General features: G+C 39.8%; 1 long non-coding RNA gene across 1 annotated transcript in view; it reads right to left on the reverse strand.

The window, feature by feature from the left end:
* The window catches only part of LOC103354276 (uncharacterized), a 45,518-nt gene extending 37,755 nt beyond the window's left edge, over positions 1-7,763 (reverse strand). Inside the window, exon 1 of the long non-coding RNA XR_520039.1 lies at positions 7,671-7,763. This is a non-coding gene — a long non-coding RNA (uncharacterized LOC103354276). The remainder of the gene's footprint in view (positions 1-7,670) is intronic.
* Positions 7,764-12,756: the final 4,993 nt, after the last annotated feature.

The raw sequence follows: 12,756 nt of genomic DNA on the forward strand, positions 1-12,756 counted from the left end.
AAAAGGGCAAACAAATAAGATGAAATAATATATTCACATAAAATATTTATACTCTTCCTCTGCGTAATGCCCGTCTCAGGCATGATGTTACTGATGTGTTAAGACGCTGTACCCATACTAAACAATCTACTCCCCAAATGCATCATTGAGCAATTACTCACTCAGGTAGAAAACTGACCAGACTCGCAGTACTTTAGAACGCTAAATCTAGTTGGGTGATGGGTAAATATTACATCCATGCTGAAGGTATGATGAGATTATGAACTCTGGTCACGTAACAAAATCACCTCATTTTACCTTTTCCCTTCCCTACACTAATCTACTGTACAAATCCGACTCCAGCACAGCACGCTTTCTCACTGTAAAGAAGGGACACATTGTCCTGCAAATGACATGCTCAAATAAAACCTCTCTCTTTCTTAACAAAGCCCAAACTCTGGTTTTACACCATTCACCAGGAAGTGCAACCATTTACTGTAAAATGACTTTATTGTAAATATAAATAAAGTGGGAGGATTATTTTCAGTCATGAGCCATTCATTACAAACCTAAATGTTACATTAACGGCTTCAAAGCTAAAAGACTATCCCAAGGCCTTCTCACAACAAACTTTAACATGCAGCTAACCAAAGTAGAACCTTCTTAATCAGAGCTGGCAAGCAATCCTATGTCCCACAGTTCTCATCAAAAAAAAAAAAAAAGAGGGCTGCCTCCTCCTTCTCTTGAGAGACTTGCTGTACTGATCAAAACCCATGCTTTCATCTCTTATTTAGACACCCTGCCTTCTAAAAATAGCCTTGATACACTATGGAAACAGGCACAGCTCTTTGATGAAGTATAGTATGTAGTATTATGTGAGGATGTGGAAAAGATGCATCATAGCTAATTGTGAGTCACAAGTGAGATGAAAGGAGGTTTAGACAAATTCAGGCCAATCAAAACAATCTCAGACTCAATGAGTACATTCTGATTCAAAAGTATCCAATTTTACCACTAGGTATGGTGGGATTGACTAGTGCTGATTGGACCTTACCAAAATCTGTTTTGAGTGAATGTGAGATAAAAACTAGGTCATAGAGTTGCAGACTGATACTAAATTTCGTATCTCTAACCTACTATAAGCTCTGGTTTTCCACACAGCAAGTCACATCATTACTAAACCGAAGCTCACCAAATCAGACACACTGGCTCACTAATTGGCATAGACGCTCAATGAATTTTCAGGGAATGTTTTTTTCAGATAAACAGAACAAAGCAAAGATAAAGGAGAATACCACAAGTTAGTGGAGCAAGTGACTAAAGCAGTATAAGAATGTGTTTTAGGGATATGTGTCCAGTTAGGGACACAACTTGAGAGACAGACATGAGGGAAGGCAGCAGCTTTTGCAAGGTGATCAGTATCAGCCTTAAGACGCTTTAATAAATGCAAGGTTACTATAAATAAACATCCATTTTTCTTCAAAAATGCAAAAACACTCTCCGTGTTTGCTCGGTCAAGGTAAAGGGGGTGTCCAGTCTAGGTACCTCAGAGTCGCATCTCTGCGTTTTAGAGATGTCGTGGTTCTGTCATCAGCAAAAGACCATGATCATCAGTGAGCACTAGTGCAGTTTGCAGCTGAGGGCTAGGTGCTGGAATGAGAGGGAGTACCTTCAAGTCTGAGGCCACAGTTCTCTGTCAGAAACCAGAGGATTGCACCCTGAGGTTAGTAGCTGCCCCAATAAAATACATTTACGTATCTTGGGACCTTGTTCACGAATGACGAGATGGACAGACAGATTGGGGCAGCATCAGCAGTAATTGTACCAGACCTTCATGTTGACAAGAAAGCTGAGCCAGAAGGCAAAGTTTTCAGTTTACCAGTGAGTCTACACTGCAATCCACCTCTATGGTCACAAGGTCTTGGTAGTGACTGAAAAAATGAGGTCGCGAATACAAGTGGGTGGTATAAGTTTCCAACAAAGTGTGGCTGGGCTAAGCCTTACCGATAGGGTGATGAGTTCAAACAACTGAAAGGAGCCGCAATCACTGCTCTTTCACATTACAAGGAGCCAGCTGAGGTGGTTAAGGCATCTAAATATGATGCCCCCTGTACATCTTTTCTTGGAGGTTTTCCTCACCCTGCAAACTTGTAAGAGACTCCAAGGTAGACCCAAACTTGCTGGAGGGGTTACATAACTCATCTAGCCTGAGAGCAAGGGAACCCCCTGCTGCCACTGTGACCCAACCCCAGAATAGCAGAGGAAATGGATGGATGAATAGATGGATGTACAAAAATGTATTTATTGAGATCAAGGGAAATCCAACTGGAAGCTTTGGATTTTGCATTTAAGCCACCAAACATACAAACAGTTGTTTTTTAACAGTGTTTTAACCTAAATAATGACAGAGATTGGTCTGAATGAGGTCCGATTCAGGCTATTATGCTTCAGTTTTGTGACAATAATTACAAGCCATTAAACAATGTCAGCTAATGAAGCACTGACAAGACTTTCAATTTGGATCTGTCATGCTATACTGCCTCTTACATTTGGTTTTGTTAGTGAGAATGATGTGTTTGTGTTGCCAGAGTTCAATCTGGTTGTGCTGAAACTGTATGCAACATGTCCTCCAAAACTACTCAAATTATGATCTAGTCGGGAGGGTCTGAACAAATCAGACCCATCCTTGCTGGTACATTACATCCTGAACAATACTGTAAAGTACCAAAGTACTTGTCATTAGAACATCCACTTTTAAATGAAGTCTAATACATTTAAAGAAATAAAATTCAGCAGGTAACATTGCTTTTGGAGCTCAAGCAGATACAACAGGACAAGACCTGTGACTTTTCAGATCCTCGCCCACAAACAATACTAACAAATTCAACTTATAACTTCCTAATTTACGGCAAATCCCCTAAATTGCTTTGGCCGCAGGCAGATTGCTATTATTATTTTACGCTTTTATATGAATTGATGTGTTTAGTTTTCCTAGTCAGGTACTCCAAGTACATCCCTTTATAGCCTCAGGACAACAAGAACACTGAAATCAGTTTTTAATGATTATTCTTATACCTTTTCTTTTGTCCAGCAAAAGCCACAAGGATCAGAAAAAGCCCTTTAAACTGATATTGCTTCTCATAAAAATACACATATAAACCACACAATATTTAACAGCAAAGAAGCCAGATCACAAACTCATATTCTATAGAAGTGAGGCACTTCATAGCAACAACCTGATAACCTGAACTACATTCAAATTAGTCTAGGTTACCTCATGCAGTACATACTATAAATACCTGAACCTGTTTACCAGGATGGAGAAAAACGTGCCACTGCATCTCGACCATAAACACTGAAGCAACATATTGAAGTGGGCTGTGTGGACTGTAAAAGTCACAACTATGTCACAGTACACGAAACTAATCACAGATTGTAAGTACTCTTTGATAAGTCAAGCTAAAAAAAAAACCCTACATTATCAACAATGTCAAAAAAACCCTCTAAACTCCTGAAGTAAACACAACTGCAAGCAACAGCACTGTCTGTATACCAACTGTCATTTCCTGTGGGGTTAAGCAGCACTTTCCCAGGCCTGACAACCACAAACAGCTGAGAGAAGAGAGGCTGTCGGAAGCTGGGAGACATGAGAGTGTGAGAAGCATTTAAAGTGCTCTCATTCTGAAAGAGCTGGCTAAAGCAACGTTTGCTGAGAATTAAGCGGCTAACTGCTCGTGATGGGTGGATGTTGTTGTTTTGCTGAGTGAGATAAAGGTTTCTTCATTATAAACAAAATATTAGTGATCCTTATTACTAATTAGTAGCACATTCAAGTGTTTTTTTGGATGTGGAAAGGTGTGCAAAGTTGTGCAAAGGTGGCAACTCCACTGTGAAGACAAGTTGTTAAGATATCGCAGTCTCTCTGCTGGTTGGAAGGTAATACCAACTGTAACTGTGTCTTAACAGTTTCACTTCTGGAGGTGATACACGTGTTAATAATTTCTGTGTACAATAAATAAGTAGGTTGTTAAAAAGTTTCCACTGTTTGTGCTAAGCTTTGATAAACAAATCACAGGGCTTTGAGGTGAGGCTGAAAGGAAATTGAGACAATCTTCTCATTTGAGTTTAGTGAGGAAGCCAGTCTGAACTGTTTCTTTGATGAACACCATCATAGTTTCTCTCACAGCTTCAAAAGTCAGTACTGTATTAAATGAAAACACAGGCTATAAATTCAAGTTATTATGCCTGAGAAAGCAAATAATAAGGCACCTGCAAAGATGTACATACACACACACAGACACACTGAACAAAATCCTGCTGTGACACTTGGGAATAAACTGCTCACTCAGCTTTCGGCCCCCTGAAGAGTTTTTCTCCTTACATGCTGTGCTGCATGTGCACAACGCAGCAGACGTCCTCGCGAACAGCTGGACAGTCACGGTCACATTGTAAAGCCAACCAACCAAGGATCTGTCTGTTAAAGTCCCATACTTCATCGTCTTCACTGTAGTCACCAAACTATAAACATTTTCCTTCACTACCTTACGACGACAGCCATTAGTCGACATGCAGCATACACGTTCTACAATACATCTGCTATCTGCTTCAGGCTATTACCTTAAAATGCAGTGACCAGCTTCCAAAGACACCTCTAGTGTCCCCGGAAGAAGCAGCAGTACATCCCCAGACAAAAAAGAAAATATGTGTAACTGTCACTCACAGGCCACCTTCCTGCACACAAAGATTAACATGAATTACTAAATGGGTTGAACTTTCCTTGAACAAAATCAAGTAGAGATACCACAGCTGTTGGACTAAACATTGTAGTTTCAGTGAATCAAAACTGCTGGAAGCACGTTACAGCGTGTTTTCACTGTGTAGCGATTCAGCCCCCTTTTCATTTATGATCTCCTTTGCAATGCCACCTCTTGGTCAGCCCCCACAAAGTTTGTTTGCTTCAACCTAACCCTCACAACAAGAGGAACCATTATGTAGGTGGGTTAGATATGGCCACATGAACACGGTAAAATGAGATACTTCTTCCAGTGAAACCTGAAGTCTTGTAAAAAGACATTTTATCAGTATAGGAGTTTATAACTTAAATAATAAAATAAACTATGAATGAAACAATATAAAAAGTAGTTGAAAACTTAAAGGTCTCATCTCACACACATTTTTAACAAGTTAATGTAAATCGCACATTTCCCCAGAATGTGTATTTTAAGTTTCAGCTCAAAATGCTCAACAGATTGTTAATTCTGCCATGCCATTATTACACATGGCTTGAGTCCTGTTCCGAATGAGCGGTTTTAGTGTCTGTAGGTTTAAATCTAACGGATCTGCTGCTGCCCACAACTCTTTCACTGCAGGGACACAGCATCTACTCAGTTTAGCAAGCTGTTAGCTGGACCATTCTGCAGTACAGAGTGGTGTGTTAAATGAAAAAAATTATATACCTTAGCGAAGAATACAGTGACAGTGTTTTTTTCAAAATGGTGGTGAGGAGAATTGTAACATAAAACATTGTGCGCAGAGAGGTGAGCGCTGTCATGAAAATGGCTAATTCAGCCCAAGTAATAAAAAAAAAAATGCAAGGCTGCCTTTCTACTTAATCTGGAGGATATCGAGTTTCCCGTGGTGAAGGGGGTTTTGAAAAGGGTCAACGGAAGGAGTGGAGCGAGCCAATGTATGGCCAATGTAAGGCTTGTACCAGTGTGGACTTTCAAAGTGGACCCACATGTGGTTCTATTCATACTAAAACAGGAACACAGTGGTCTGCTACATGGATGATTACATTGCCTTTTATATTACACACAGAAAAAAACATAGGGCTCCTGTGGCTGTTTCTGAAAGGCTGCCTGTAACTTTGTACTTTTAGAGGATATAAGACCTGGTTACAGATTGGGCTGTAGCGCCATGTTAATGTGGTTGCTCCAGAGGGCAGCCATTACACAGGATTTCTGGAGAGCTTTGGACATTGTTCTGTGTTTTGGCTCCATCAATGTAAAGCATGTACAAACCAAAGCTCCTCCAAAGTCTAGCAGTGACTACTTAAATTTCAACTCTTTAAATGATGAATCACAAAGGTGTGACTGACAAAAAAAAATCTCCTTGCACAGTCTCACCTCCAAAGAAGTGTTTGTCTTCAGCAGGGACATCTCAAGCACAATCCTAAGATCGAGGGCAGTAACAGGATGTTTTTAACTAATTCGTCTCACCGTTAACCCATGCCCAATTTTTTGCTTATATCCACTGACATATGAAATAGTGAATTAAGCAGGCATTAGATGTTTCACTGAGATTTAAAAATACTATCCCAGTTTACCAAAAGCTCAGTTAACTCTTGTTTTCTGGCCTCAAGTCCCTTGTCCTCATAAAAAGTCTTTATCACGTTGCTCCTTTACTCACTAAACTCCCACAAAACTCTTTGCTTGCCAACATGGAAGTGATTGCCTCCTTGGGTCAATCACTATGTTTCAGTACTGTTTCATAGTAATTGACCCAAGGAGGCAATCACTATGAAACAGTACTACAACAATTGAAGTGTGTACTGTCTAGGAAAGTGGCATTGGGTATCAGAAGATGATAAAAACAATAAATGACTCAGGTCGGATCAGCAGCAAAAAACAAACAAACTTTGGGACATGTCTAGTCTTAAGAATCATTTCTTTACCTAGTGTATGTGTAACTGGTGGCCTTGTAGTGCAGACAGTCTGCAAATTTTGGCTTGTAAAGACATCTGGCAAAGGAGTCCTTCATGGAGATGGGTGGAAGACAAAATTCATGTCTCACATACCGTTGCAGCTTAGTACATGGAAAGCATGTATTGATCTGAAGTGAGTGGCAGAGAGGAGCTGTGACATCACAACAGGCTGCCAATCAGAGGCACACTCTCTACTCTCTGGCGGATGTAAAGAAACAACAGGAAGGCCATGTCTCATATGTTGTGTGACTGTAGACACACAGGGGACATAAAAAACATATTGTGAAATGATGACAATTTAGATTTTGCATACTGGGGCCTCTTTCTCCACTTCGATAAATCTGGCTACATACTGTGAAATGACTGCAGCTATCAGATGGTGACTGGTCTCGGTCTTAAAAGCGCTGATACCCAGACAGGAGCTGCCTGGACTCGAACCTGCGACTGATGCACAAACATGCCTCCAACATTTACTTTTGCTATAGTGCACGGAGGCTTCGTTAAAAGTTAACAGCTTGTTTGAGCAGTCGTTGTCTATATGTGTGTACTTTTACACTTGGGCCTAATAAAAGCGTTTCACACACACAGCAGCATCTGTCTCAGACAGGCAGCAGGAACTGAAGCCACAACAAGTGCATTACTGGAGCTCTGTGCTCACAACGATGCAGGAAATTACAGGCTGCACTCACTCCGAATTACAGCACGTCAGTTCGCTGTGGACAATCAATACACTGTTTACACTCTTTAATCAGTGCACTTTTAAAAACGTCGACATAGAAGTTGTAAATCAACGCCGCGTCTCTGCTGCTGAACTTCCCGAGAACACTGACGTCGCTGCAGGTGAAGCGTTTAAAACTAAAAGCTAAACATAAAAGTCGACGGTGCAGCTGCTGTCAGGTTCAACAAAGTAGTAAACGTCATTTATGTTTAAAAAAAAAAAAACAAAACCGGCGAAAGTCTGACATGTTTCAACAGCGTCTTATTTTACCTTCGAGTCTCCGTCGAACAACGTCACCAAACTTCCAGCACTGCACTCGCACGCGGACGCAGCAGAGGCTCACAGACGGAGCTCCTCCATGCTGACAGCTCCGATGAATCCGCTCAGGTCTGTCGCTTTGTTCGAGCGGCCGAACAACAAACTCAAATCAGTGCATCTTGGAGGCGGAGACCCGCTACTTCACGGATGAGAGCCGCAGAGAGCAGACCACTAAGCAGTGACCTATCAGTGTCTGGCCAAACACTACTAATGACCTCCCTTCTTTTAACCTTTTAGTGGCCCGAGTGCTGCTCCTCATCGACCTGCTTTTTTAAAATTCTAACCATCTGTGATTTTATTCGTTCTTTTACTTCATATTTCATATCCCCAAAACTCTTTTTTATCAGTAAAAGTTGTGCCACAAAGTGATAGCTTGCCAAAAACTGATTGTGAACAATAGGTTTCCTTTTTTTTTGTTGGCTTGTATTATTTTGCCTTTTCTGTTCAGTTGTTGTTGAAATATCTTTTAAAGACCAATTCAACTCTTATAATAGTTTTCCACTTGCTAAAAAGTGACTGCAGCCCTCTATACTGTGACTGAAATGTTAATAATGCATGAAGATTCTGGTCGTAATGTAAAGATTACAGCCCTTGTCATAACTGTAAGAGAGATAATGTCTTAGTTTTACACTTCAACCCCACAATCATAACAGGGGTATTCAACACATACAGCCGAAGCATTGAAACATTTTTTTGTTCACAATAATTTGGATACAAGAAACATTAAAGTTTCACAAACAGACACTTTTGCTGTTATCACAGTCATGAAGTTCTGTGTAGTTGCATGTTATGACTGATCCAGATTCAAGCAGAGGTATGCATATAGAAGCTGGACAATATCACTTTGACAAGAAGTGCTTAATCAGTTTTTGGCAGATGATCACTTTCTGGCACAGCAAATTAAGACCATAAATCTGATGTTTCAGACATGCAGTAGCGCTAAATGTGGCCTATATTGTACCCAAATATTTGCAGCAATCCGATTTAAAGTAATTTAAAGTGCTTAATTGATAGAATCCTACTTAGTTTAGAGGCCTGAGTTGGCCTTATGCTCATATGATTGCAGATTCCAACAGAAAAGGTCTCTTTACTGCAAATTTAAAATCGTATCTTTTGCATAAGGATTTACTTTTGTCAATAGGACACATCCAAATCATATTTGGTACAAAAGCATGTAACTGTTCAATGTGAATCAATGGACAGTTTGGATTGATTCAATCACCATGTTATCTGTGCTGTAAGTGCAAGGTGCAGCCTTTGTTGTGTCAGTGTGTAACATAATGAGGACAAAGGAACACTCAATGCAACTCGGCTAATGTTGTGACACAATAAAACATATACATGTCCAAGAAGCGTGAATGCTTCAAGTGATCTCACAGTGGATGGATAACAAAGAAACACATTCATTCTGAATAGTGCTGCAAAACACAGCACTGTGAATTATATCTCAAGTTTGTATGTGTCTCAAAATAAACACAAATTAGTCACACTAGTATAATACAATGCTGTAAGTTTAGTGGTGCAGACTGTATATGCATATGTGATAAATGGACAGATCTTGGAAGTCAGTGTATTTTTTTGCTCTGTCTTTTCACCAAAATTCAATTATATAGCAACTGAAACAAATAGCAATAAAGACACTGAACAGATAAATACCAAACTCTATAGTTCACTTTTGTGTCTGTATGGCGGCCCAATAAAAGGTCCCACCAGCAGGGTGTTCACTCACTGAGACTTTCTACTGACATCATTAAAACTTTTAAACACACGCTCTGTGTGACAATGCTGGCTTTTACATTTGCAGATTTTTACTGCTGTCATACTGTGACTAAATGAAAAACTTGGCATTAAGGGCCAGTGCATCCTGCATCAGCCGCAGTCCACAATTGCTCCATGCATTTGTGTCTACATACACTGTATGAGACTTGAAGATGTTAACAAATTTTGTTTTAATCCCTTCAAGCACAGTGAAGAAACCCTTGATCAGTGACTGACAGTTTTAGAAGATAGCACAAAGAAGAAGGATTACAGTGATTTGTAGCTCAGATCATGAGGTCTGACCTTCTCTGCCTCTTTGGGAACAAAGGATTAAAGGTTACAGACAAACAATGTGGGCAGCTTGTCTGCCAGTGTGTGCGTGTGTGTTTATGTATTTGTGTGTTTCAACGCATCCCTCTCAGAGTGTGACTTTTTCTGAGGCCTTGTGCATGCAGCATGCAAAAGACTGTTGTCTGGCAGAAACAACTTGCTTCTTGGATTCTATGGAGAGCTTGAACAATGTTTCTATTGATTGGAAAGTGACAAAGACAGAGAGAAAAAAAGAGACAGACAGTCCAACAGATGAGACAGAGGCAGATCTACAGTTACTATCTGATTACAATCAACATCATTCACTGTCAAAAAAGACTTTTTACGAGAGAAAAAAGACTTGTGGGAAAGCTGACTGAGGTTCAGTTCTCTAATCAAGCCACAAATGGTCTGAACGGGATTTTATTTTCACTGATATTTTGTGCTGCTGAATTTAATATTAAGGATCCATCTAAATTTTTAATTTTTAATTTTCCTAGAGCCACTTGACAGTATTTAACTCTCATATCTCATCAAAACAGATCTTCAGTTTGATTTTCATTAATCTTATTTTTCCCCAGACTACAAAAAGGGGTTAATTGCTTTCTTTTTGTTTTATTAATCATATATAATTGTGTGTCCCTGGAATTTCAAAGATCTTTCCAAACAAGTGCAGCAATCCTTTCTTCCTGAGAAAAACACGAGTTTGTTCACATAGGCAACTTTTTTGTATACAACATAGGCAACACAAGATCAGACAAAGTTGACTCTAGTCATTATTTAGAGTGTGACAAGCATAAGGCTTTGGCAGCTAATGGATTTTCACACTTGCATGGAGGCAATTACGACAGTTAGTAGTGATCCTTGAGGCTAATGAGATTAAGATTAAGATGAGATAAATCTGACATGTACAGCAAAGTGCATCAGATTTTTGACTTCACATTGGCTATCTACGGGACATTAATCTATTTGTAGTGTGGGACTCCAAATTAACTGCTAAAAGGGAAGATTAGCATTTCTTCAGGGACATACACTTTAACAGCAACGACTTAATTGCTGCCCATCTGTAAAATTAAAAATAATTAACCTGAAGTAAGCTGCAAACCTCATCTGAGTGATGACAGCTCCAAGTATACACTAAATTTAGCTGACTGCACAACCAGCTGAATTTATAGGGGGGCAAGCGGCAATCAAAGCCTTAGAGAAGCAATGTAGATGCAAAAAGTGTTTTTTTACATTCAGATTTGAAACTGAAACACTTTCCTCTCACCATCCATGTGTGTGTGCAAGCGTGTAAATGAGTGCATGTGTGATGGAAAGGTACAATGCCCTTTTTCTTATGTCGGGGCCTGAAATAGCTACTGCTTGATAAGATTCTCTCTCTCTCTCTCTCTCTCTCTCTCTCCCCTTCTTTCTCTATACATATATATATATATACACAGTGGAAGGGTGCTGGTACAATGAGCGCTCTGAAGAAATCGCTGTAGGTGCTGTTGTTGTAATGTGCAGTCACTGAGAGTAATTCATGGCACACATTCAGTGACTGCTCTGCCATTCACAGACACGACGTTCCTGCCAACTGGACAAATAATGAATACATAAAATCCCGGCTCAGTTACCCATAAGCCCACATGCACTGAGTGGTTGCACTGCCTTTGCATATAAATAAGTTGGACAAATAAGTCAGTGGCTGTGTCTGAAATGGTCCATACTTACTAACATTTACCCACAGCCATTTCATCCGATTCCATGGATTCTGTGTAATAAATGCACTCTATACTTGCACTGCACTTTATACAGAAAATATTATCTAAAGAGTTTACAGTGCAGTACTGTCTTCTAACATTTCTTCATGCATTGAGTCACATTTTATGGATACATTCACTGTCAGAAATCTTGATTCGTCGTTCAATAAAGAGAAAAGTACAGTGTCTACTTCATACAGCAATAGTGAATGACTGAGAGAGGGATTTTCAGAGAGCACTGTTACTCTGCCCACAGTCTGTATATGTTCTGATGAGCATACATCTACTACTCAGATGCAGAGTATCTATTAACTGTAAAACTGCAGTGTGCTGATGACAGTGACTCAAAACAAACATTCAGACTAACCATAGCCCCAGGGTTTTGTATAGACCTAAGGAATCAGTTCTGTTAACTTGGAGGGTGTTGCTTCCTGTGTCTTTCTTCTTCAGAATCGAGTTCTGGGTCAAACATTTATGGCTGGATCACTCTGATACCTTGGCATTGTGTAACACAGTGTTTGAACAGTGTCATAGGTGAGCTGATGCGCTCCAGCTGCAGTGAGTGAGAAGGAGTGAATGAAGAGAGAGGCAGAGACTTTATTAATCCACACATTCTAAAAGAGGAAATGCTGTGGGGTTACATGTTAGCCAATTTAAGGCATGAAAAGTAACTTTTAAATGTTACTTTGATACACATTCTTTTTTTTTTTTCAGATTTAATTATTGACTAGACTTCAGAATCACAGGTCACCATCAGGCTAATGTGAATTCTGTTATGTGTGAAAAAGGTGTAATGCTGCTTTGATGTGTTACGGAGAAAATGATCGCTAAAGAGAGAGTAAGCCTGCATCTGCACTTTTCTTTGCTACATACAATTCTATTCAATTTGCATAAAATGACCTCTCAGCATTACTAAGGTTGATCACATCTTATCAAACTACTTTAAATGGTGCTATTTTGCCTATATGATTTCTCCTTCTATTACAAATGCTTGCTAACAGACAGTTGACAGCATAGAGCCTCGTTTCCTTCATGTTCACGGGCCAATAGTGTGAACCTCTAGTCCATGCTGCCACCCAATGAGCATCTAGAGAACATGAAATGCCATCACATCTATTTAAAGAAAAGCTGGAAACAACAACTGGCCTCAGGTTCATCACCTAATTTTTGAGGTAGTTATAGTGCTGTCAAGTCGACCCTATTACTGGCCCATCAATCACCTGAGA

The sequence above is a fragment of the Stegastes partitus genome, unplaced genomic scaffold (assembly GCF_000690725.1).
Source record: "Stegastes partitus isolate 25-593 unplaced genomic scaffold, Stegastes_partitus-1.0.2 Scaffold102, whole genome shotgun sequence".
Classification (NCBI taxonomy): Eukaryota; Metazoa; Chordata; class Actinopteri; family Pomacentridae; genus Stegastes; species Stegastes partitus.